The sequence below is a fragment of the Mya arenaria genome, chromosome 13, assembly GCF_026914265.1.
Source record: "Mya arenaria isolate MELC-2E11 chromosome 13, ASM2691426v1".
NCBI classification, from domain to species: Eukaryota; Metazoa; Mollusca; class Bivalvia; order Myida; family Myidae; genus Mya; species Mya arenaria.
Genome location: NC_069134.1, coordinates 7,406,474 through 7,433,301, shown reverse-complemented (window position 1 = coordinate 7,433,301; position 26,828 = coordinate 7,406,474). Strand labels below are relative to the sequence as shown.

Genomic DNA, 26,828 nt, shown 5'->3' with positions numbered 1-26,828 from the left:
CAAACAAGTAACCTCAAAACACTGCAAAGGTAAGGCTAACTTAACGATTTTGGTTCGATTCATTTAAAGTCGACATAGCTGTTACTTCCCTTGAGTGTGTTTTTTTCACAATATCCAGGCAACCTTCTTAGACGTAATTGAGCATTTATTCGTATGTACATAGTTATTTATAAACCTTTACCGAATCATTATGCCTAAATTGGTCATGTGTCCTATACATACAGAAACAGAAGTGTGCTTGATGAAATTAGAACATAATTCTTCAAATGTTGACATTTCAAACTGAACGTGTGTTTGTGTGTGTGTGTGTGTGTGTGTGTGTGTATTTTGAGAAAGTGATAAAGTGATACTGTTATCAGTACATGGTCGGCGGATTTCAAGGCATCAAAAACCCATGATTAAAACACGGTAAATACTGCATGTTTCCTTATATATATAATTATACATATAATATATATATATATATATATATATATATATATATATATATATATATATATATATATATATATATATATATATATATATATATATATATATATATATATATGTATATGTCAAAAAACACATGGTCGGCGGATTTCCAGGCATAAAAGGAAACATTATTAACCATGTTTTAATCATTGGTTTTTGGTGCCTGGAAATCCGCCGACCATGTATTTATAGCAGCATCACTTTCTCAAAGAAACCACTGTTTTTGTTTTACGTAAAATAACAAGGTGATCTCGGTTTGAGAACATTATTATTCTGGTTGTATAGCGGAGGATCGAACCAGCGAGGTAAAGGGAAACTAGCTATTCGCGATGTATGCATTCGTAACAAATAAAAATATATAATTATATATAAAAAAATCACACAAACACATTATGTTTTTTAAAAGTTTTATATTCAAACGATTCAGTGTCGCGCATTCATGAGTAAACAAAAACAATCATGAAAAGAAAGTGGTGTTAACGTCATTACTAATAATATCTGTCATGTACATGATCCCGTTCCGGATAGAAAAATCCGACCCGAGGGCACCTGCGTTGCCAGGTAACGAGGCTTGCCGAGTTACCGGCTACGCAGCGTGCCCGAGGGTCGGATTTTTCTATCCGGAACGGACACACATGATAGATATTTTTTCTAGCATACCTTAAATTCTATTTTTGTGAAGAAAATGCATACCAAACCCCTTTTTTGTACATTTCACCAATAAGCGCGTGTGATGATGTTTACTGACGTCATGACGCGCAGTAATTTGTATTAGTTTAATCGTATTTTATTGTAAATAATAAACACACTTGGTATACATATATTCGACAAACAATATTATTGTACAATTGGGTTGGGCCACAAGTTATGACAACATTAGAAATTGGCCCTCCCCGAAATGTGTCAGACTATTGTTAGAATTGAAAAGTTATGACAATGTCTATATGCATGTGAATACATAAGTAACTTATAATGGTTCTATATTTAAAGTTCGAATAAGTACGAGATTGGTTTAAGAAATAGGTAAGCGGAAAAGAGAGAGAGAGAGAGAGAAAGAGGGAGAAAGATAGGAAGAGAAATGGTATCTGAAACGAATCCGTTGTCGCCAAGTCCACTTTGGCTAAACCTACAAGTGTTTAGTAGACAGGCATCCTATTGAACTTCAGTTGTCTTAAATCTTTTAGATGCAACAATATATGTATGCACTCTTTGAAAAATATATGAATTCTGTTCGTCACTTAAATTACTGTAGCCGTGTAGTAATTTATAGGCACTCAGTGGGTGATATTGCCTAGTCTGAAGGAATAACTGACGCCTTTGTGTAGTAAAACGACTACATTTGAAAAGAAAGTGTTCAGCATCTTCGATTTCAGTACCACAAACACAGTTAGGAGACGTTGCGATATGATTATTGTAAAGATCAGAATTTAAGTTGCTGCAATTGTTACGCATTCGAGCATGATGGACTGAAGCGGATCTTTCGCCTTCGATTTCAGTAATTTGTATTGACTGCATACGTAAATAAGTTCCTACTATATCAAGTCTTTTAGGGTTATTTTGTTTTGTTATGAAGATATATTTTTGCAAAGGTAATGTTTATGGTTCTCATCTATTGAACTCTCATAATTATGGTTACTTAAAGTATATAATAATAATAATAAAAAAAAATATTACGTCACAACGCGTGACTCATCTGGCATGGGGGATGCCAGATGGAATTTTCCAGCACGGCTGACGTCACCGGAAACGGTACGTCGTTTAGCGGCAAACAAATGACGTTGATAGAAGCAGAAAGAATATGAAAAAGACACATACATTTCAATACAAACATATTATGGATCACATGGGATGCAATGGCCTATAAGAGCTTGTGTTTTTTTCTTAACAAATACAATTATTTAAAAATATATACAATACACCTTGTTCTACATTGGCGAACGTGTTTGCGTTTATTCGCTTTTAAGGGACTCGTTAATGTTTTTGGACCAACAAGTAGTTTTCCCGAATATGCATCTGAAAACATTTATTTTATAATTATTTTACTCTTTGATATCGAAATTGCAGAGACAAAAAATAAAGTATAAAAAATAGTCGTGTTAGTTGGGAGCGAATTTTAACCCACGAGGGTACAGTAAACCTATATTTAGTAAACTGGCAGCACAACAACTCGGCCACAGGGACTCCATACTGTAATGGATATTTTAACATCTATTAAAAACATATGAGGTATCGCGTGATAATGTCAAACAATAAATCACGCTACAGTATTTTGCCAAATTGAGTTAGCAACGGTTTTGGAAAGTGTGGACTTCAAAGACAAAATTAGAGCATATATATATCAACCTTTGTTGGGAGACAAGTCTCCGGCACCATAATAAACGGGGACATGAAACCTTGAAGCACCGATTTACTGCGCCCATGTATGATAACGCATACCAAAGGTACAAATAAAATAATCATGTTTACTTTTCACAAGACTCATTTCACTCAGACTTTATTTGTGTACGTGTTCAGTCCCTTTTTGAGTTGAACAAAAAGCTTAAGTTTTCTGAACATAAATAAACAAGTTTATAATACGCAACAACATTGTCGAAGAAACATTGCATACTTTTGTCGGGGAGAGCCCCCAAATCACCGTAACACATTGACATTATAGTGTTTTGCTCATGGAAAGGGAATGCTCCAAGTTCTCCAAGGGTCAACTCTACGAATTGCCGGTAGTGCACGTATAACAAAGAATATGAGTATTGTAACCTTGGATAAGCAAACATATGTAAAGTTATATTTAAATTTGGACCAATGTATAGTCACACAGATTTGCAGCGTAAATACAAGTTGACATCAATAAGTGTGGGCCTGCAGTTTTCATAAAACAAGTAGGTTCAGAGATAACATTTTTTCCAGGCTTAATTTATCACAAATATTATGAGAATGTTTACCTTTATCTCTTTTCAGTAAGTCATAATTCAATATTTATATGGAAAAAAAACTCCTATGCTGATATGTTTAAAAAAAAACATTTTGTCCAAACACTTAGTTTTAGTTTGTATTCATCTGCGGTGAAAAGGTTGTTGTTGAAACTGTCATCTAGTTTGGTTTCAGCAATTACGAGCAGATCTAAAAGTTTATCATCAATAATTTTACGAATTTCATGGATTTTGTATCGTACGCTGTTAATATTAAGGTAGCTTAGTACCGGACGTTTATTGTTTTCATTTCTCAGAGCTTTGCGATTGTCAAATAAATCTGAAGAGGTACTGCTCGTGCTGCAAGATAAAACAAAATCATAAGTCAACGGTGTTGTGGTGTCCGCTGTTGTGTCCTTGGAGGTTGTTGCCAGTCTTTTCAGGATTTGGATTTGGATGAAAAGCTATATAAACCTGATAACGTTGTATTGATTATTTCATTCCGCGGCAATAATATTCATGCAATAAAATATTACCAAACTATATTTGATTTTTTTTACTACCGGGCATGATCCTGTAGTTTCCATTGTATTATTTCTATAACTGATATTGCCTCTATTTCCCCGGCCCTTTTTGTTTTTCGTTTATTTCATTTAGCCAAGTTTGTATGGGGACAAGGCTGAGCCAGAAGTCCATACAGACCACCAAAGTGCAAAGAACATGATTGTATGACACAGTTTGTTTTTTACCAAATATTATAAGTATCATAATATATGATATTAACACAGTGATACATGGTATTATCATAGAATGATGGAAAATGTGTAAATCAAATATAAACCTATTGCTTGTTATTGGTTTTATTATGTTACAAATTTGTTTAAATACTTCCATAAAAACGTTCTTAACGCATCCTTAATAAATGAAAACTTTGTGCTTATTGTACAAATTTTGCGGCGAGTTTCCCTTCTACAATGTCAACAGTGCACAAAATACAAATACTATTTTTGAAGCCAGACGGTATCATATGTGAAATATTTCAGCCTTCAAACGGCGCATTTCCGTTACGACCGACTGCAACAAAGTTGATCTAGAAATTTGTATCCAAATCGTGATATAAACACTTTTTTTCAACAGCAGGATTGATAATATATATATTGCTCATGTTCCGTCTTTTGACTAATTAATTGTATTTCAGACATGGTAACACAAGATGAAAGTTATGAAAAATACAAGTATATACTAGTAGCTGCTTTTAGTTTAGAGCTCCCAGCCATTTTTAGCGCTGAACAGCGCTTTGATTTCGACTGTGTTTCAAGATAAGTGTCCTTGAAATAAAGTCACATGTCTTTAAGAGTTTAGATAACATGTATATAATTGTTAAGGTTACATGTATCTAAGTGTTAAGGTTACGTGTTTTCAAGTGTTAAGGTTACATGTATCCAAGTGTTGAGGTTACATGTCTCCAGGTGTTAATGTTACATGTATCCAAGTGTTGAGGTTACATGTCTCCAAGTGTTAAGGTTACATGTATCCAAGTGTTGAGGTTACATGTCTCCAAGTGTTAATGTTACATGTCTCCAAGTGTTGAGGTTACATGTCTCCAAGTGTTAAGGTTACGTGTCTTCAAGTGTTAAGGTTACATGTCTCCAAGTGTTGAGGTGACATGTCTTTAAATTTTAAGGTTACATGTCATCAAGTGTTGAGGTTTCATGTCTTCAGGTGATAAGGTTATATGTTTCCAAGTGTTGAGGTTTCATGTCTTCAGGTGATAAGGTTACATCTCTCCAAGTGTTGAGGTTACATGACTCCAAGTGTTAAGGTTACATCTATCCAAGTGTTGAGGTTACATGTCTCCAAGTGTTAAAGTTACATGTCTCCAAGTGTTAAAGTTTCATGTCTTCAAGTGTTAAGGTTACATCTCTCCAAGTGTTGAGGTTACATGCCTTCAAGTGTTAATGTTACATGTCTTCAAGTGTTAAGGTTTCATGTCTTCAAGTGTTACGGTTTCATGCCTTCAAGTGTTAAGGTTTCATGTCTTCAAGTGTTAAGGTTACATGTCTCCAAGTGTTAAGGTTACATGTCTTCAAGTGTTAAAGTATCATGTATTCAAGTGTTAAGGTTTCATGTCTTCAAGTGTTGAGGTTTCATGTCTTCAAGTGTTAAGGTTTCATGTCTTCAAGTGTTGAGGTTTCATGTCTTCAAGTGTTAAGGTTTCATGTCTTCAACTGTTGAGGTTTCATGTCTTTAAGTGTTAAGGTTTCATGTCTTCAAGTGTTAAGCATTAAGGTTACATCTCTCCAAGTGTTGAGGTTTCATGTCTTCAAGTGTTAAGCATTCAGGTTACATGTCTTCAAGTGTTAAGGTTTCATGTCTTCAAGTGTTAAGGTTTCATGTCTTCACGTGTTAAGGTTACATGTCTTCAAGTGTTGAGGTTTCATGTCTTCAAGTGTTAAGCATTAAGGTTACATCTCTCCAAGTGTTGAGTGAGGTTACGTGTCTCCAAGTGCTAAGGCTATTTGTCTCCAAGTGTTGAGGTTACATGTCTTTAATTTTTTAAGGTTACATGTCTCCAAGTGTTGAGGTTTCGTGTCTTCAAGTGGTAAGGTTTCATGGTTACATATATCCAAATGTTTACATGTCTTAAAGTGTTAAGGTATGTCTTCAAATATAAAGTTAACATGTCTTTAAAAGTTAGGGTTACATGTATATATACGTAAATGCAGTCAAGCTTGAATTGAATCCGGAATACCACTTGAGGACCAGAATCCGGAATACCGCTTAATTTTGAACTGGAATTCGGAATACCAATTAGTATTGAGAAAACACGTCCAAATACGTCCATAATTGATTTTCGTATATTTTATTTATATCCTAGCTTCTCCGTTTCTTAAAGTTATAACACACGCGTAGCAAGACGTGCATAAATATATAAAGGTAGGGGTCACGGAAAATTAACTGTTAAAAGCCTTTTCTGGATTTACTTTAAGACAAATAGTAATATATTTCCTGGAATTGCACGCCTACGTTAACGTTGAACTATAATCCCGCACAGGCAAGAACTATTCACGAGCAATATAATAATAATATTTTTTTATGATTGATGTATTGTATAAATGACGAGTGAGCGAAAGGAACGAGAAGTATTGCGAGTGCGAATAAAGTGTGTGCATATCACGCCCAACATAAAGTGTTTCGCATTTGGTGCTTCTATGCACTTTCGGGCATAGTCTGGTCATTTATAATCCTTTCGCGGGCAAACCAACAAGTCTGCTTAAATGTACAGCTATTGTAACGTTCCGCTGTGGTACTACGAACGCACATAAGCGTACAACGGAACGGTACACTAAATGAACCAACGGGAAAACATATGTTAAAAGTCACGTAGAATTCGGTTCTTCCCAGAATTTTCATGTATATATTCTTTGAAAACGTTGTCATATTGACGATTTATTGTAAATTAATGTCTTTATATGACTATCATTTATGTGTGCTTGCTTCCTTATGGAATCCGAATCCAGTTTGCTCTCTATCTGTCGAATTTGGCGTACATGTAGCTAACCTCGGCATACCGCCCAAAATGTTTCAGCGGACAAGAGGGGAAGGTGAAACAACAAAAGCAAGCCCAGTAGCCAACAATTTAACGAATACCGTGTTTTAAGGCATAGAGGCAAGACCTAACATGCATGATGAGACTCACAGCCGTGGGTCAACGTTCAAGCAAGACAGACAGACCCCACAAATGCATCAAAATATCTTAATCAATAAATGTCGGAATCACCGCCTTATTTAGAACTTTCAATGAAACAGTGGAAAAATAGGCGTTTTACTAGTTAACCGGTACTGTACTCAACGTCACACAGATGGCAGATGGAGAAGTCAACTCCGTTTTTCTCCAGCTAGATCCATTCATTGACGTCTATGTAATGTCTGTATCTGAACGTGAAATTAACCGTCATCAGTGGTTCGGGTATACAGCCAAAAAATAATAAGTAAGTCCCCCAAAAGTGGCTGTGTAACAACACAGACATATAGACCTGGTCTATAGATTCTTGGTAACAATAATGACTAACATCTTTGACATTACACAACCGAGAGGAGAAATGAAGAGGGGTTAGCCCCGTTTAAATGGAGCATACCCAGAGTCGTGTGTCTCATAATTGTAAAAGTGTGCCTAACTCTTATACACTTTGTCGTAGGGGCATGTAACACTAGACCAGGCAATGAAGATTATACCTCTTTGACAATTGTTCCAAACGCGTGGTGTGTAACCATTCTATGCGTTTCGTTGTGTCTACTACAGAATAGTCGGAGTTGTCGATCCTTATTTAAGAAACTCTGGAATTGTAAGTTTTATTTTGTCGTTTCTCCCTACAACGTTGGTTCATATCTTAGAACGACGATACGTTTTAAATATGCTGTTTTAATTAAAAGAATTCGTATTTTTAAACATTGCATCATTGATCCTGGATATGTACAGTTCAAAAGTCATTGACCAAGAGCTGAATCTACACGTGCATCTCTATTACTTAAAAAATCAGAAATTATTGTACTTATATCACGCATTTTCATAATGAAATTATAATAAGATACTTTGAAATGAACCTGTTATTGTGTATTATTCTTTGAAATAACTGTAGTAGAAATATCCTGGTCACAGCACTAGGAGTGTGCTGTGTCTGGGTTATGCACCAGTCAATTGTAACCACGGCCCCACCAGGTCAGGGGGTATACCCGGGATAGCCGGGGAAATGGGCCATGTTTTTACCTATCCGGTGGCCCCACAGTGGGCGGGTGAATGCGGTGGTTTTAGCTTCGCGCAAAATATAGCTGGGAATGGGCTTTATCTAGGCTCCCTAGGGGCGGGGGCATTTGGCGGGGATTTGACCATCAGTTTGTTCCAGCAAGGCTGGGATTTTACCCCTGGTTGGCTTGACTGAAAGTCAAAGTCCCCGCTATTCCCCCGACCTGGGGGGGGGCGTGGTTACAATTGACTGGTGCATTCGAACCAGCCGCCCGGTTAGCTCAATCAGGACTGGTGTCCTGGCAGTTGTGGGTTTGAGCCCCACACCAGGTGCACTTTTCCTCCCAGGTTTATTTTAAAAGTAAGAAGAATACCAAACGTTTGCATGGTGGTGGTGAGGGGGGTTGACCCCTTGTTGATTCTCTCCCAAACTCAATTAGCAGCGCTACATGATTTTTCTTATTGTTTTATTTTAAATATTATAATTATTCTAGGCATAAAACTGTTTCAAGATAGGCCTTGAAATAACTAAGTTACACATGTTTGAAGTTTTACTATACAGAGTACAAAAACAGCAATACTTCCTAGTTTTTGTCTAAAACCCAACCTGGAGTTTCAATTTGTGGAATTTGCCAAAAAATGGACCGTTTTTTTATATGATTACATATTTATAATTTAATTATTTCTACATCATTTTGTGCATTTACATCATATATTTTATCTCAAATGTTTAGTTTTTGTTGTCTTTTCAATGAAAGCAGACAGTAATGGATCGATTTATCAATGAACCTTAATAAAAGTCCTTATTGGCTAAGGTCACAAATCTGAACACTTTTTGAGGTTTTTCACAATTATCTTGGAGAGTTTTTGTTGTAGTAAGTTAAAATTGCATATGAAACATCTTTTGTTAATGTGACAACATCTGTCAAAGTACAGATTCACGATCTCATTAATTTTATGTCGAAAATCATTCAATTTATGGACAGTAAATCACCCTTAAATTTATGCTATGGAGGGCACAAATACCGAACACTTGCAAAGCGAAAATACATGGTCATACAATTATAATTAATAAGTTTGCTATATTAAAAAAACACTTAGCTGCAAAGTTATTTATTGTTCCCGATGTTTTTCAAAACATGCAATTCAAATGTAAAGCGTGATTTCTAATTATAAATACCTTGAATGTAGGTCAGCATAACTGCAACACCTAAATATGTGTGTGCGCTCTGACGTCATTCCACCATTTGCTACATTTTTATCTTTAAGGTATACACATTGAATGGCATTTTTTTAGAATAATATTTAACAAAACAAGATGAAACTTCGCAAGTGTGACCAAGGCAAGCCTCTGTATTGATCTAGATCATCAAATAATCGATCATGGTAAACAAACACGTGTTTTAGACGGTGTTCGGGATTTGTGCCCTGTTTGGAAATGTACCGTTAACCAGTATATGTTCAAAACTTTTGAACAGTCTAATTTGGGTCAACAACTAAGTGGATGTTTAGATTATTAAAAGTCGTGAACATTTCTGTCCACATACACAATTGATTTATAATAAAAGTAATGATAAATTATGCAGTGTACTGTATGATGTTAACTAATAAAATGCCATACCAAATGAGGCTACTCTTTTGATTTTAATGTACATAGGCGATGTAATTTTTCAACCATGCTAATACTAAACTGATAAAAAATATTATTGATTATTATAGCCAACTGTGCTATATGAGTTTGTTTTTTCAAAGTCTTACGCCCAATTTTGTCACCATTTACTTTTAGGTACCCATTAAACACTGGAGTGAATGAGAAATAATAGGTGTTAATATGATAAAATAAGAAGATAAAATAAAATGTTATTTTAATAATTCAAAATTTTACCGATACTTAGAATTGTGATCATAGCAATGACTGCTGTTGGATTATTGTCATTCTCACCACATGGCAGTAAGCCCCATACGAATAAATCAACAAAATAATTTCATGAAATCTTGGTTGATTTACAGACTTCTTGAAAATTCAGCCATCTGAAATAATAATCAGACACTCATGTATTTCATGTCTCCGTCACATTCGATTATTGAGTTAATTGCCTTGTTCAGTTAGTGAGTTAATTGCCTTGTTCAGTTAGTGAGTTATTTGCCTTGTTCAGTTAGTGAGTTAATTGCCTTGTTCAGTTAGTGAGTTATTTGCCTCAGTAACTCTAGAGAACATGAAAAATAGTATTTTGCAGACAATAACTAAGTATTTATTATCTATTCATGATGAAACTGGGTGACAGTGACCAAATTAAATAATACTTACAAATTCCATATGGACCTGTAGGTGAAAATGCCTTTCTCTTTTTGTCAAAGTCAGGTTATTTATGAGTTAACCATAGGTTTCAAAACAATGATACTGAGCTCAAGCTGCTGTAAAGTACTGATTGTTTTGTTGAAGACAATATGCATCGCTGTATTTTTGGCCTCCAGACATAAATTTCCTTGTATTTTTTAATTGGGTGTTCAGTTAAAAGAAACAATACTGAAAAATTCATTATGATCCTTAAATATGATTAATTACAAGTAAGAGTATGCATGACACATTTGTATACTAAATTCGACGTCACACAGATGAGGTCGTTACAAAAGTACATTATTTGGATTACACGCCTCAATGAACGTATCAATATTCCAACAAGCTTATAATTTTTATTCTTACACAGAACATTTATGCAACAGTTACATATATAAAGAAAACTTGATGTTACATTTTGACATTTTATGCAATCAGGCGTTGGAAACCTACACTGTCAATGTGTTCGAAATAAGTTCAAACAAAAGGTGTGGTTGCTTTGGAAACAGGAGTAAAGGAATTGTCAAGAAAATGATGTGCCAATGACAATCCTTTTAAAGATAGATTTAGATTTAAATTTTTATTGCGATTATTTTCTTTGTAAAAAAAGATATGTTGTAAGGCCCAAAATTGTGCAGTGCAGCTCACAGTATTATGTACCATGCAATGTTAATGAATAACAACATATTGAACACTATTAACTCATTAGATTTTGTCATTTAATGAAATTCAAAAAGGGTTAAAGAATTAACTCGGCAAATAAGAAGACATAGAAATAATCTAAAGGTAACCGTTGCTGGGATATGTTACATTATTTATCACCTTTTACTTGCTGTTGTGCATGTGTTTATTTTCAGTGCATTCTGTCTGTCCTCATTGTGCTGTTGTTTCCATAATAATGTTATATTTGGGAATTTGGCAAGATGACCCAAACCCATACTCTTCTAAGGAAAACAAACTAAGAAGGAAGAAAAATAAACTTAAGAGAGGTCTAGAAGATGAATAATTATGGTTGTTTTTCCAATGATTTTGTGGCTGAAATTCAGCCTTATTACCCAACTCTTAATTGTCCGGTTTTGCTGTTAAATTTCTCCTTGAGGGTGTTCTCTTTGTCTTTACTGCTACTACTTGCACCAGTAGTCTGGTCTCTTTCCATCAACAATAGGTTAGATTTGTTTCCCTTACAATGAGAGATAATGGTTGCAGTGGTTTCCCCTTGACCAAAGATTACTGAGTAAAAACCGTGTTCATAATGTTGAGAGATTCCCCATTTTAATGCCAAGTGCTGAGGGCGTTATGACTACTGCTGTTTATATAGTCTATTTGATTGGTTGTCAATGGACAGATGTTACTTTTAAATAAATTGCCTTTTAACCAAACTATACCTTTACCTGTTGATTTCATGATTAAAGCTTTGTTATGACTTTAATATCATTTTTCTTCTTAAGTACATAGCAGCAGCTGCCTTTAGTCAACCATGTTTTATTTTGTATATTATATGATTATAAGACGCTAACCTACTTAAGTAAACAATGACATGTGCAAAGTTTACGTCTTTGTGTATTAAAATGTCTTTGTGTTCTTTCTTGTGCATAGACTGAGTCAAATTTCTTTGTTATTCAGGATGACAAAGACCTGAACTTGTATGTAATTACAGTAAAAGAGACTTGTGGTTTTTGAAGCTTTTGATCCAGCAGTCCTGACAATTCTTGTAAGTGGCTAGAATATTTCAGTGTACATGTAATTGCCCACCTTTTGAAAACTAATCGAAAGGAATGAGAAATATGGTTTTTACTGAAGAGGATAAAGATGTTACTCAAGTATTGTTGATATTGGTGTTCTATCTGTCTTCTGTGGCTCATGTTTTCAAGTAATATAGAAACAGAAAATGCAGCTTGCTGATACAGTAAATTATTAAACCGTTGAACATTATACTGAAATAAAGGGTAAAACACATAAAACACGATATTTATCTTTTAATTGTTAAACCACTATGAAAATACAACAAATCCATTGGTTGAACAGCAAGAGGAGTAGGTGTGACAGGGAAAAAATACAGTAAAATGATAAAACGTTTATAAAGGAATTGTATTTTTATGTCATCACATTTTATATTCTGAGAATTATAAACAAAATATTATACTTGGTTTCTTTCGCCTGGGTTATATCATTATCAGTATGCGCGTGCATGTTGCATGCATCAGCTACCTTGCATAGAAACAGATGGCTTTTGCTTTTTGTAGGAACACTCCCTCCTTGTTTGTGCAGTCGTTAAATGTAATTAAGTGCACAATTATTGCATAATTTCATCAACTGTGCACTTTAAGACTCTCAATGAACTTGGTATTTAGTTGAGCCGTTTTTCAGATTTCTCATACATTTATAACAGAATGTTGTTTAATAATTGAGTGTGAAATAAAAGGTTATAGTTAAAAATGATCTGAAAAAGGACAGATAGTTGTCAAACATTTGAAGTGTAGATATTTCTGATATTTAAGCTGTTTTTTTCCATAATAATGGTTCCCTGAAATGTACAGAAGTTATGTTAAATGTTTAATTTAGTTAAACTATTTCCATTAAAGCTGAACAGTTCACAACAACATACATTTGAGAGCAATCCCATGTGACATGGAACTGTGGCTTGTTGTCCAATCCAGGGGAGGGGTGGGGACTATCCCATGTGACATGGAACTGTGGCTTGTTGTCCATCCAGGTCAGGGGTGGGTACTATCCCATGTGACATGGAACTGTGGCTTGTTGTCTATCCAGCTCAGGGGTGGGGACTATCCCATGTGACATGGAACTGTGGCTTGTTGTCCAATCCAGGGCAGGGGTGGGGACTGTCACATGTGACATGGAACTGTGCCTTGTTGTCCAATCCAGGGGAGGGGTGGAGACTATCACATGTGACATGGAACTGTGGCTTGTTGTCCAATCCAGGGGAGGGGTGGGGACTATCACATGTGACATGGAATTGTGGCTTGTTGTCCAATCCAGGGGAGGGGTGGGGACTATCACATGTGACATGGAACTGTGGCTTGTTGTCCAATCCAGGGGAGGGATGGGGACTATCACATGTGACATGGAACTGTGGCTTGATGTCCAATCCAGGGGAGGAGTGTGGACTATCACATGTGAAATGGAACTGTGGCTTGTCCAATCCAGGGAGGGGTGGAAACTATCACCTGTGACATGGAACTGTGGCTTGTTGTCCAATCCAGGGGAGGGTGGGCACAATCACAAGTGAAATGGAACTGTGGCTTGTTGTCCAATCCAGGAGAGGGGTGGCAACTTTCACATGTGACATGGAACTGTGGCTTGTTGTCCAATCCAGGGGAGGGGTGGAGACTATCACATGTGAAATGGAACTGTGGCTTGTCCAATCCAGGGAGGGGTGGAAACTATCACCTGTGACATGGAACTGTGGCTTGTTGTCCAATCCAGGGGAGGGTGGGCACAATCACAAGTGAAATGGAACTGTGGCTTGTTGTCCAATCCAGGAGAGGGGTGGCAACTTTCACATGTGACATGGAACTGTGGCTTGTTGTCCAATCCAGGGGAGGGGTGGAGACTATCACATGTGAAATGGAACTGTGGCTTGTCCAATCCAGGGAGGGGTGGAAACTATCACCTGTGACATGGAACTGTGGCTTGTTGTCCAATCCAGGGGAGGGTGGGCACAATCACAAGTGAAATGGAACTGTGGCTTGTTATCCAATCCAGGAGAGGGGTGGGGACTTTCACATGTGACATGGAATTGTGGCTTGTTGTCCAATCCAGCGGAGAGGTGGAGACTATCACATGTGACATGGAACTGTGGCTTGTTTTTGTATCCAGGGAAGGGGTGGGGACTATCACATGTGACATGGAACTGTGACTTGTTGTCCATCCCGGGGATGGGTGGGTGGGTACTATCACATGTGAAATGGAACTGTGGCTTGTTGTTCAATCCAGTGGAGTGGTGGGGACTATCATATGTGACATGGAACTGTGGCTTGTTGTTCAATCCAGGGGAGGGATGGGGACTATCACATGTGACATGGAACTGTGGCTTGTTCTTCATCAAGGGGAGGGGTGGGGACTATCACATGTGACATGGAACTGTGGCTTGATGTCCAATCCAGGGGAGGGGTGGGGACTATCACATGTGACATGGAACTGTGTCTTGTTGTCCAATCCAGGGGAGGGGTGGGGACTTTCACATGTGACATGGAACTGTGGCTTGTTGTCCAATCCAGGGGAGGGGTGGGGACTATCACATGTGACATGGAACTGTGTCTTGTTGTCCAATCCAGGGGAGGGGTGGGGACTATCACATGTGGCATGGATCTGTGGCTTGATGTCCAATCCAGGGGAGGGTGGGGACTATCACATGTGACATGGAACTGTGTCTTGTTGTCCAATCCAGGGGAGGGGTGGGGACTTTCACATGTGACATGGAACTGTGGCTTGTTGTCCAATCCAGGGGAGGGGTGGGGACTATCACATGTGACATGGAACTGTGGCTTGTTGTGGTATCCAGGGGAGGGGTGAGGACTATCAGATGTGAAATGGAACTGTGGCTTGTTGTGGTACCCTGGGGAGGGGTGGGGACTGTCACATGTGGCATGGATCTGTGGCTTGATGTCCAATCCAGGGGAGGGTGGGGACTATCATATGTGACATGGAACTGTGGATTGTTGTCCAATCCAGGGGAGGGGTGGGGACTATCACATGTGACATGGAACTGTGGCTTGTTGTGGTATCCAGTGGAGTGGTGGGGACTATCACATGTGACATGGAACTGTGGCTTGTTGTCCAATCCAGGGGAGGAGTGTGGACTATCACATGTGAAATGGAACTGTGGCCTGTTGTCCATACAGGGAAGGGGTGGGGACTATCACATGTGAAATGGAACTGTGGCTTGTTGTCCAATCCAGGGAAGGGGTGGGGACTATCACATATGAAATGGAACTGTGGCTTGTTGTCCAATCCAGGGAAGGGGTGGGGACTATCACATATGAAATGGAACTGTGGCTTGTTGTCCAATCCAGGGAGGGGTGGGGACTATCACATATGAAATGGAACTGTGGCTTGTTGTCCAATCCAGGGAAGGGGTGGGGACTATCACATATGAAATGGAACTGTGGCTTGTTGTCCATACAGGGAAGGGGTGGGGACTATCACATGTGAAATGGAACTGTGGCTTGTTGTCCAATCCAGGGAAGGGGTGGGGACTATCACATATGAAATGGAACTGTGGCTTGTTGTCCAATCCAGGGAGGGGTGGGGACTATCACATATGAAATGGAACTGTGGCTTGTTGTCCAATCCAGGGAGGGGTGGGGACTATCACATATGAAATGGAACTGTGGCTTGTTGTCCAATCCAGGGAAGGGGTGGGGACTATCACATGTGAAATGGAACTGTGGCTTGTTGTCCAATCCAGGGAGGGGTGGGGACTATCACATATGAAATGGAACTGTGGCTTGTTGTCCAATCCAGGGAAGGGGTGGGGACTATCACATATGAAATGGAACTGTGGCTTGTTGTCCAATCCAGGGAAGGGGTGGGGACTATCACATATGAAATGGAACTGTGGCTTGTTGTCCAATCCAGGGAGGAGTGGGGACTATCACATGTGACATGGAACTGTGGCTTGTTGTCCAATCCAGGGAAGGGGTGGGGACTATCACATATGAAATGGAACTGTGTCTTGTTGTCCAATCCAGGGGAGGGGTGGGGACTATCACATGTGGCAATGAACTGTGGCTTGTTGTCCAATCCAGGGGAGGAGTGTGGACTATCACATGTGAAATGGAAGTGTGGCTTGTTGTCAAATTCAGGGAAGGGTGGGGACCAACTCATGTAAAATTGAACTGTGGCTTGTTGCCAATCCAGGGGAGGAGTGGGGACTATCACATGTTACATGGAACTGGCCTGTTGTCGTATCCAGGGAAGGGGTGGGGACTATCACATGTGACATGGAACTGTGGCTAGTTGTCCAATCCAGGGGAGGGGTGGGGTCTATCATATATGAAATGGAACTGTGGCTTGTTGTGGTATCCAGGGAAGGGTGGGGACTATCACATGTGACATGGAACTGTGGCTTGTTGTCCAATCCAGGGGAGGGGTGGGGACTATCACATGTGACATGGAACTGTGGCTTGTTGTCCAATCCAGGGGAGGGGTGGGGACTATCACATGTGACATGGAACTGTGGCTTGTTGTCCAATCCAGGGGAGGAGTGGGGACTATCACATGTGACATGGAACTGTGGCTTGATGTCCAATCCAGGGGAGGGGTGGGGACTATCACATGTGACATGGAACTGTGGCTTGATGTCCAATCCAGGGGAGGGGTGGGGACTATCACATGTGACATGGAACTGTGGCTTGATGTCCAATCCAGGGGAGGGGTGGGGACTATCACATGTGACATGGAACTGTGGCTTGTTGTCCATACAGGGAAGGGGTGGGGACTATCCCATGTGACATGGAACTGTGGCTTGATGTCCAATCCAGGGGAGGGGTGGGGACTATCCCATGTGACATGGAACTGTGTCTTGTTGTCCATACAGGGAAGGGGTGGGGACTATCACATGTGACATGGAACTGTGGCTTGATGTCCAATCCAGGGGAGGGGTGGGGACTATCACATGTGACATGGAACTGTGTCTTGTTGTCCAATCCAGGGGAAGGGTGGGGACTATCACATGTGACATGGAACTGTGTCTTGTTGTCCAATCCAGGGGAGGGGTGGGGACTATCACATGTGACATGGAACTGTGGCTTGTTGTCCAATCCAGGGGAGGGGTGGGGACTATCACATGTGACATGGAACTGTGTCTTGTTGTCCAATCCAGGGGAGGGGTGGGGACTATCACATGTGACATGGAACTGTGGCTTGTTGTCCAATCCAGGGGAAGGGTGGGGACTATCACATGTGACATGGAACTGTGGCTTGTTGTCCAATCCAGGGGAAGGGTGGGGACTATCACATGTGACATGGAACTGTGGCTTGTTGTCCAATCCAGGGGAGGGGTGGGGACTATCACATGTGACATGGAACTGTGTCTTGTTGTCCAATCCAGGGGAGGGGTGGGGACTATCACATGTGACATGGAACTGTGGCTTGTTGTCCAATCCAGGGGAGGGGTGGGGACTATCACATGTGACATGGAACTGTGTCTTGTTGTCCAATCCAGGGGAGGGGTGGGGACTATCACATGTGACATGGAACTGTGGCTTGTTGTCCAATCCAGGGGAAGGGTGGGGACTATCACATGTGACATGGAACTGTGGCTTGTTGTCCAATCCAGGGGAAGGGTGGGGACTATCACATGTGACATGGAACTGTGGCCTGTTGTCGTATCCAGGGGAAGGGTGGGGACTATCACATGTGACATGGAACTGTGGCTTGATGTCCAATCCAGGGGAGGGGTGGGGACTATCCCATGTGACATGGAACTGTGTCTTGATGTCCAATCCAGGACAGGGTAGGGGACTATCACATGTGACATGGAACTGTGGCTTGTTGTCCAATCCAGGGGAGGGGTGGGGACTATCACATGTGACATGGAACTGTGGCTTGATGTCCAATCCAGGACAGGGTAGGGGACTATCACATGTGACATGGAACTGTGGCTTGTTGTCCAATCCAGGGGAGGGGTGGGGACTATCACATGTGAAATGGAACTGTGGCTTGTTTTTCAATAACTGATGAAGTTCATCATTTAGAAGAATAATAAAAATGGTAAATTTCTTAGTGTTCAGCTCCTAATTCATTTTGAATTCCTCTATACCAGTCAGTGCACATGTGGGAGCTTCTAAATAACTCATTTAATATAACCAATGAATAAAAAAACTGAAAATTTTGTTTTTTTATCTTGACTAAATTGAAATTGTGCGATTGAAATCTGTTTTGTCATAGCTGTTCTAGATGATCAAATGTGAACCTGCCTGGCAATCCGATTGGCCGTGGCAGGAGCCTGAACACTAAATGTAGTTTCAGTGGCATTCTCATTCCATGAATGAAAGGATGCTAAACCGCTTGTGCCAAAGTACTTTGTAGTAAAAACTACTTAATGTCTTGTTTCTAAAACAGGTTGTGTGACATTTACTATTTCAAGATAACAAAAAAACACAACTCGTTATGGCTGTATACCCTTTCTATTCATGAGAATTTTGCAAAATACTGTGGGAGTGACATGGTTGTTTAATATGTCAATACATATATAGTGTTCCAATTTTGAAACTGAATCAGAAAAAAAGTGTTTTCTTGCCATTTGTGTTATTATAAAAATACTGTGACATTGTTCTGTGTGGGGATTTGAATTAAATCTGAATTGCTAACAAAACTAATGATTTTAGAATTGCAAACAATTTTAAGGATTGTCAGATTTTCTATAATGTCTTCCTTATTGATAACTTAAGTGCATTGACAGTAAAATAATTTGCAAGTTTATAAATGACATAAAATAGGACAGCTTGCCTACATGTAGTTGCTGTGATTAAAACACTACATTCATATTATTTAACAGAAATAAACTTTTATTGATCCACGTTGAAGACAAATTTTGCACTTTTATGGAGACCAGCATGGGCACCCTTCTGCCTTCATAGAATTAAATGCTTAGAACTGTCAAAAGCTTCTTTCGCTTGATTAAAACTTAAAATGTGATTATAAATACATACAAACTGTTGAATCCTATTATTAATTCAGTTTGCACAATTCCTAACATTTCTTGTCAAATCATAATATTCAAAACTTTCAAAGCCAGATTCAATGTGCCCTTTTCTCCCTGAGCTCTTTGTCCCTCTTCTGCAGCACCTGGTTCTCTCTGAAACCTTTTCGAAACACTTTGGACTTTATATTTAAGTAGGTTCTATTTAAATTTGATCTAATTATATTAAGTTGCTCAATGTAAACCTTTTCTTTGTTCAAATATAAAGTTCATGATAAAATAGAATTTTGGCAGATTACCAAAATCATTTCAGATGTATTATTGTACTACCCTTGATCCCCATTTGAGACAATTTTTGTTCTTGATTCATGATAATCTGTCAACTAATGGCCTTTATTTCGGTTATATATCGGCGTCTAAAAATATTTTATTTTGATATTTTTATTATAGTTGTAATAGTAGTAGTAGTAGTAGTAGTAGTAGTTTTTTTTGTGAAATGTCAATATTTCACTGTACAACAAAACAAGCTACAACAATACAACCAATATCACAGATTGCATAATGATATCACTGAAAGTTAACATATATTATGTCTAACTACTAGAATTACTTCAGATATTAATGATAAAGCTATATTATTTAGTAACAAATTCATTTTAACAATTATGATGACATTTGCAGAGGATAACCAGTAAAATTTTGCACAAGTAGAAAACCTTATTTCCAACAGAGTCCATGCTTTTGTATAAAATTGTGATTAAATATTATGTAGTATACCAAATTATTTGAAATTTACATTTTGTATTCAGATATGTTGAATTATTATATGACATTCACAAATACACTAGTATCAGTATCACATAGTTTTAAAATATTTACATCATTGGGGGTTATGATATAAAATATTTATAAGGAAGTGAATGAAATACATCAAAAATCTTAATACAAACTATTTCATAAATATGCAAGTTCTTAAAAAATGCTCTTATATTTATAAAGTAACTAAAGTTTATCAATAAACAATTATAGTAAGTAACTATACAAACTTCCAAGATTTTCAATAAACTTTAATTCTGAATGACTACCATAAATATCTAAAATATGCTATTGTACCTTTTTCATTTTTCCCTTGTGTCATATCTATGGTATTAAGAAGTTTTTAACCATTTTTTTTTGCCCCTGTGCTATCTTTGCTAGCGTCCTATACACGGTATAATACAGTATCCCTAAGATGTCAAGGTCATACTAAGAGAGTTTATTTGGTGAAATAAGGCAATCACATTTAGTGTTGTGCCCAGGTTCCTACCTCAAGTCTCAACATTATACAACATCATACATTTTATTTGGTTGCACATTATATGGGACATCACTTAGGGTGCATTTGTCTCTTTTCCGAGTTACAGCATGTACAAATATTTGTTGGGGGTTTTATGGAGAACTAACAGTTGTTGTCCGGTGTCTTGCTTTTAATATCTGTACATTGGTCGTCCAGTGGCATATCTAACTTAGGATCAGAGGGTCCCAAGCGTGATCCTCGCTAGGAGCTTCCTCAATGATAACAGTACTAGTTTTCATCACAGTCACATAGCTGATTTTAGCACGTCCTTGTTCCTCATTATTATAAACAACTTGATGTTATTGTGCTGTGTTTCAACATGAAATAAATAGATCTAACCTTACCTTAACCTTACCATTGTTGCTCAATCTTTCTGCAATTGTATCTTGTACTTTCAAGGCACATCTGATATATTAAGGATGGTATACTGTTTAAGGCATTGAAATTTTATATATTCATTTTATATAATTTCCTTCAATATGTTTAAGTGCAAATCCACATTTGATAGCATACTTGTGTACTATGATACATTGTACTTTTAAAATTGTTCTAATGGTTCTGCATTACAATTTCTTTACTCCTTGTCACAATTCCTTTATAAACCTTTCTTTATCTTATCATATGTATTTCAGGTCTATGTTCATGATGGGACGGAGCATACGTCAAAGGGGCATACTGTTGGTCAGACCCAGGTTATCAAACCTTTCCAAGGATGCAGATTGTCTGCTGGAAGTTGGTCTGTCTGTCTGACCTTGATTATTCACCACTGAAATTGAAAAAAAATGTGTGAGTGAGAATGGATATGGACTGGCTGTCAGACCATTGTTATCGGGTAGTTTTACTGAGAATTTGTGTATGAGGAAGCTTCCTGATGGTTGTCTACTAAGCAGGGCCCATGACAAGAAGGCTATCACCTATGCAGGGCCCATGGCCAGAAGGCTGTCACCCAAGCAGGGGCCATGACCAAAAGGCTATCACCGAAGCAGGGCCCATGACAAGAAGGCTGTCACCTAAGCAGGGCCCATGACCAGAAGGCTATCACCGAAGCAGGGCCCATGACCAGAATGCTGTCACCTAAGCAGGGCTCATGACCAGAAGGCTATCACCGAAGCAGGGCCCATGACAAGAAGGCTGTCACCTTTTAATCAGGGCCTATGGCCAAAAGGCTTTTAACTAAACAGGGCCCATGGCCAGAAGGCTGTCACCTAAGCAAGGCCCATGGTCAGAAGGCTGTCACCTATTAAGCAGGACCAATGACCAAAAGAAATGACCTGTGCTGACATCTAAATATAACCCAGGACCAAAAGGCTATCACCTAAGCAGGGGCCAGGGTCTGAATGCCTTCATCTAAGTGTGGTTCAAGATCAGAAGGCTGTCACCTTAGGAGGGTACAAGATCAAGAAGGATGTCCCCTGAGCACAGCCAAGGACCAAGATAGTCATGTCCCTGTACCCAGTGTATGTATTTACCCATTATGTGTTTCTCTTGATCATAACAGGCACTTGACAAATTTTAATTGAATCACTATTATACAAGCTGTAACATTTTTTTTATTGTATTCTTGATGCACATTGTTGTCAGTCATCAGTAATTATGTTCCCTCAAACATTTAAGTTCTAAATTTCCTTGATTTATATTTGGTCCTGATTATAATGAGAACTGCTCTGTTATCTGATATAAGAACTGAGTAATGGAAGTAAGATGATTAATAATTAATACCCCTGTCTGGATTAAAGTTAGCAATGTCTTCAGGCTTAAATGTTCTGGAAGAATTTTATTATCAAATTCTGTGAAAAGCATGATGTAGCCTGGTAAAGTTGGTGTGCCAGGTGTAGGTAGTTGTATAAATATATATTTATCGGACCAATATTATAGATGCACTTTTTATCGTAATCATAAGAAATGAAATTCAACACTACGGAAGGTATATTGCCATTAGTCATTGCTTGAAGACTGATTGATTACTTTGTAATCAGATTTAATTTGCTCTGAACAAGAGTGAATGCAATGCAAAAAACATTAGTCATATGTTGTTTTGTACACTTGTCTTGGTGATTGTGGTTTTGTTTGGTGTTGCAGTTAGTTTATGTGAGGTTAGGGGCTGTACAGTAATGTTCCTGGTCCATTGATCTTGTAAAACGAACATACTTGTGGTCTTGTCCAACATTTTGCTACAAAGTCTTCCCAATGTCCAGCCTTTATTCATCTCTTTGTCAGCCTGTGAACATCTCAGTGGTCTTGTCCAGCCTTTCGCTACAAAGTTTTTCCAATGTCCAGCCTGTAGTCATCTCTGTGAGCCTGTGAACATTCCAATGGTCTTGTCCAGCATTTTGCTACAAACTTCCTCCAATGTCCAGCCTTTATTCATCTCTTTGTGAACATCCCAGTGGTCTTGTCCAGCATTTCGCTACAAAGTCCTTCCACAGTCCAGCCTGTAGTCATCTCTGTCAGCCTGTGAACATACCAGTGGTCTTGTCCAGCATTTCGCTACAGAGTTTTTCCAATGTCCAGCCTGTAGTCATCTCTGTCAGCCTGTGAACATACCAGTGGTCTTGTTCAGCATTTCGCTACAAAGTTCTGCCAATGTCCAGTCTGTAGTCATCTCTGTCAGCCTGTGAACATACCAGTGGTCTTGTCCAGCACTTCGCTACAAAGTTCTTCCAATGTCCAGCCTGTAGTCATCTCTTTGTCAGCCTGTGAACATCCCAGTGGTTTTGTCCAGCATTTAGCTATGAAGTTCTCCCAATATTCAGCATATAGTCATCTCATTGTCAGCATGTGGCGTGGATTTTCTGTAATGAACTTTTCTGTATTGAACTATGTAGAAGTTCGTGACTAACAACATTTCACAACAGACTGATTAGAATGTCTGAGACAAAAGTACATTATTTGAACTACATCTGGTATTTTAGACATAGAAGGAGATTGTCCCAGTCAGATCTCTCACTTGAGTTTTATTTCTGGCTCAAGGCTGAATTGGATGAACAACATGTTGCCCATAGATGTGCATATTTGGCAGCATTTGTAAATAGCAAGCAGTTTTAATGTCAATGTTGACTTTGGCAATGTGCCTTTATCATCTTAAAATCCGGAAAAGTGGTCATACCAAATATTAATATTTCATTTGGCAAAATAGGAAGTAGCGATTTAAAGTAATGTAAAATTTTATATATATTTAACAATTATGTGTACAACTTATGATCATAGGTTTATGATACTCTTTATCTCACTTAACACGAGAGTTACATTCAATTGTATTCATTAACATTTCTGAGTTTTTATATTTTTACCTACCAGTGCGTAATTATTGCTTAATTGCGTCATTCACCGTATGCAAGTTATAGATATGGCGATTTAATAAGGAAATGGTTAGCCACTATCAGTGGTAAAATACTTGTGGTTTAATGTGTGTTTTATTACTATCATGTTGTCGATGGTAGTTTTATTATCAGTGCTCAACATTTGGCGGGAAAGTCACTCAGGCAGATAAGTACAGTGAATTACGTTTTCTAAATATTGCACAATGCCTACAACATAAGTTTATTGGCAAACTACATTGACAATTATATTATTTAACAAAAACTGGTCCAGTTTTTAAAGTTTGATCAATACCAAGCTGGTCTTATTGTAGGAGAGCATCTTACATGAAAATACTTATGATTGTGAAACAGTTTATCTACATTTAGTGGTTCAGACTAGGAACTACTTTTTCTGGGGGTGGAGCTAATGGATCAGACTTACCAATTTGCATAAAATGAGTGACAGGTCTGTGACCTCAATAGTACTGCGTAGTATGTTCTAGATCTGGTCCAAAGTCTAGACTTCTCAATATTAGTAGTTCACCTTGCCATTGAATATTGATCTAGAAAGCCAGTTTCTGAGATGGTATTTTGAAAGTAATTTGATTAAGAGGTAGTTGTAGCTGAGTTTTGTTCATTGATTTGTGCCATAATGAACATGTTTATCTTTGTCAATGGTGATTTTACTCCCAAGTTTTAAAATTTGATGAATTAATTATTAATTTATGTAAGTGATTTTAGGTCTGCTGTAGCTTTTTTTTGTTTGAATATATTTGTACAAGAGGTTGATATCACCTTATTATGCCCCCTTTTGAAAAAAGTGGGGTATATTGTTTTGCACATGTCGGTCGGTCGGTCGGTCGGTCTGTCTGTCTGTCGGTCGGTCGGTCGGAATACCAAATGGTTTCCGATCAATAACTTGAGAACGCTTTGACCGAGGGACCTCATACTTGGTATGTGTATTGGTCATCACCAGCAGATGAACCCTATTGATTTTGAGGTCAGTGGGTCAAAGGTCAAGGTCAGTGTGACCTTTACATGAAAAACGGTTTCCGATCAATAACTTGAGAACGCTTTGACCCAGGAACCTCATACTTGGTAGGTGTATTGGTCATGACCAGCAGATGAACCCTATTGATTTTGAGGTCAGTGGGTCAAAGGTCAAGGTCAGTGTGACCTTAACATGAAAAACGGTTTCCGATCAATAACTTGAGAACGCTTTGACCCAGGGACCTCATACTAGGTAGGCTTATTGGTCATGACCAGCAGATGAACCCTATTGATTTTGAGGTCAGTGGGTCAAAGGTCAAGGTCAGTGTGACCTTTACATGAAAAACGGTTTCCGATCAATAACTTGAGAACGCTTTGACCCAGGGACCTCATACTAGGTAGGCTTATTGGTCATGACCAGCAGATGAACCCTATTGATTTTGAGGTCAGTGGGTCAAAGGTCAAGGTCAGTGTGACCTTTACATGAAAAACGGTTTCCGATCAATAACTTGAGAACGCTTTGACCCAGGAACCTCATACTTGGTAGGTGTATTGGTCATGACCAGCAGATGAACCCTATTGATTTTGAGGTCAAAGGTCAAGGTCAGTGTGACCTTAACATGAAAAACGGTTTCCGATCAATAACTTGAGAACGCTTTGACCCAGGGACCTCATACTAGGTAGGCTTATTGGTCATGACCAGCAGATGAACCCTATTGATTTTGAGGTCAGTGGGTCAAAGGTCAAGGTCAGTGTGACTGTAAGCTGAAAAAAGGTTTTCTGATTGTCCATATTTTATTTTCTTATATAGTAGACAGTAGAAATTTATATGTCACTAAATGCATGAGTTGAAGTATCAGTTTTCAGTGAACATCTAGTTTAATTATGCCCCCCTTCGAAGCAGAGGGGTTATATAATTGCTTTGCACATGTCGGTCGGTCTGTTGGAAGACCAAAGCTTGTCCGAGTGATAACTCAACAATTCCCGGACCTATGGTCATCAAACTTGACATGAAGATTAGGTATGACCAGTAGATGACCTGCCTCATATGCATCCAATGACAAATCAGCTGTCATTTCAGTCCATGCATATTTCATTCAATTGTCCAAATATTTCTGGCAACTTGGCGCTCAGGGGGCATAATGTTTGACAAACATCTCTTGTTTCAGTGTCTATTTTTATAATGCCCTCAAAGATAGCCATATTATAATCACAACATCCATCAGATTGTGCTATCAATCAGGTTTTTTGTATCTGGACTATAACTTTGTTATGCAGGGAGGAATTTAAAAATAATTTGGGACATGTGTTTGGTACATAAAGATGATGTGTCACATGCAAGACCCCCGTCCTTACCCCATAGGTTTAGGTCACACTTAGAGGTTTATCACTGAATGGTTTTCTGTGTCTGCGCTGCAGGAAGGGATATTAAGGTAATATGGCGCATGTGTTTGGTATATGAAGAACAGGTTGGGTGCAAGACTCACATCCCTACCTCAAAGGTCAAGGTCACACTTAACATTATGAAATGCATATATGGACAGAGACAAATTGGCCGTATCTGGACTATAACTTTGTCATACAAGGACAGATTTTGAAATTTAATTGGCACATGTGTTTGGAACATAATGATGACATGTCATGTGCAAGACCCAAGTCCCTACCTCAAAGATCAAGGTCACACTTACAGGTTTATCATTAAGAAAATCTGCATATAATTATGCATACTCCGAATAGTTGGTCTTGTCAGGGCTAGCCTCTTCTCATGATCTGAGTAATACGACAGATTTTTCATTGAAAAATTATATTTTATTGAATGGCAAAACCCGGCAGACGGGCAGCCTGTTGTGTGGGGATGAGTTAACAATTCTGCAATAAGGTTTTAATTCCATGTCATGAAGTCAATAGTTTTTATCCAATTTGTTATTAAACTTTGTCAGAATATTTGACTGCATTATGTCTTGAACATTTGTGAATATGGGTCACCTCAGATCAAAATTTAGGTCACTAGGTCAAATCTTAAAAAATATTTCCCCATGTCATAAATTCATTAATTTTAATACATTTTTATGAAAT

The 26,828-nt window shown here is 38.5% G+C and overlaps 1 long non-coding RNA gene across 3 annotated transcripts in view; it reads left to right on the top strand.

Moving 5' to 3' along the window:
* Positions 1-7,689: 7,689 nt before the first annotated feature.
* The window catches only part of LOC128213922 (uncharacterized), a 38,256-nt gene continuing 19,117 nt past the window's right edge, over positions 7,690-26,828 (top strand). For 2 of the 3 annotated variants that reach the window (XR_008257827.1, XR_008257829.1), the window contains exons 1-2: positions 7,690-7,726; positions 21,096-21,920. This is a non-coding gene — a long non-coding RNA (uncharacterized LOC128213922). Of the gene's footprint in view, positions 7,727-12,069; positions 12,174-21,095; positions 21,921-26,828 lie in introns of those variants that run through there. The other variant, XR_008257828.1, reaches the window with a different exon arrangement.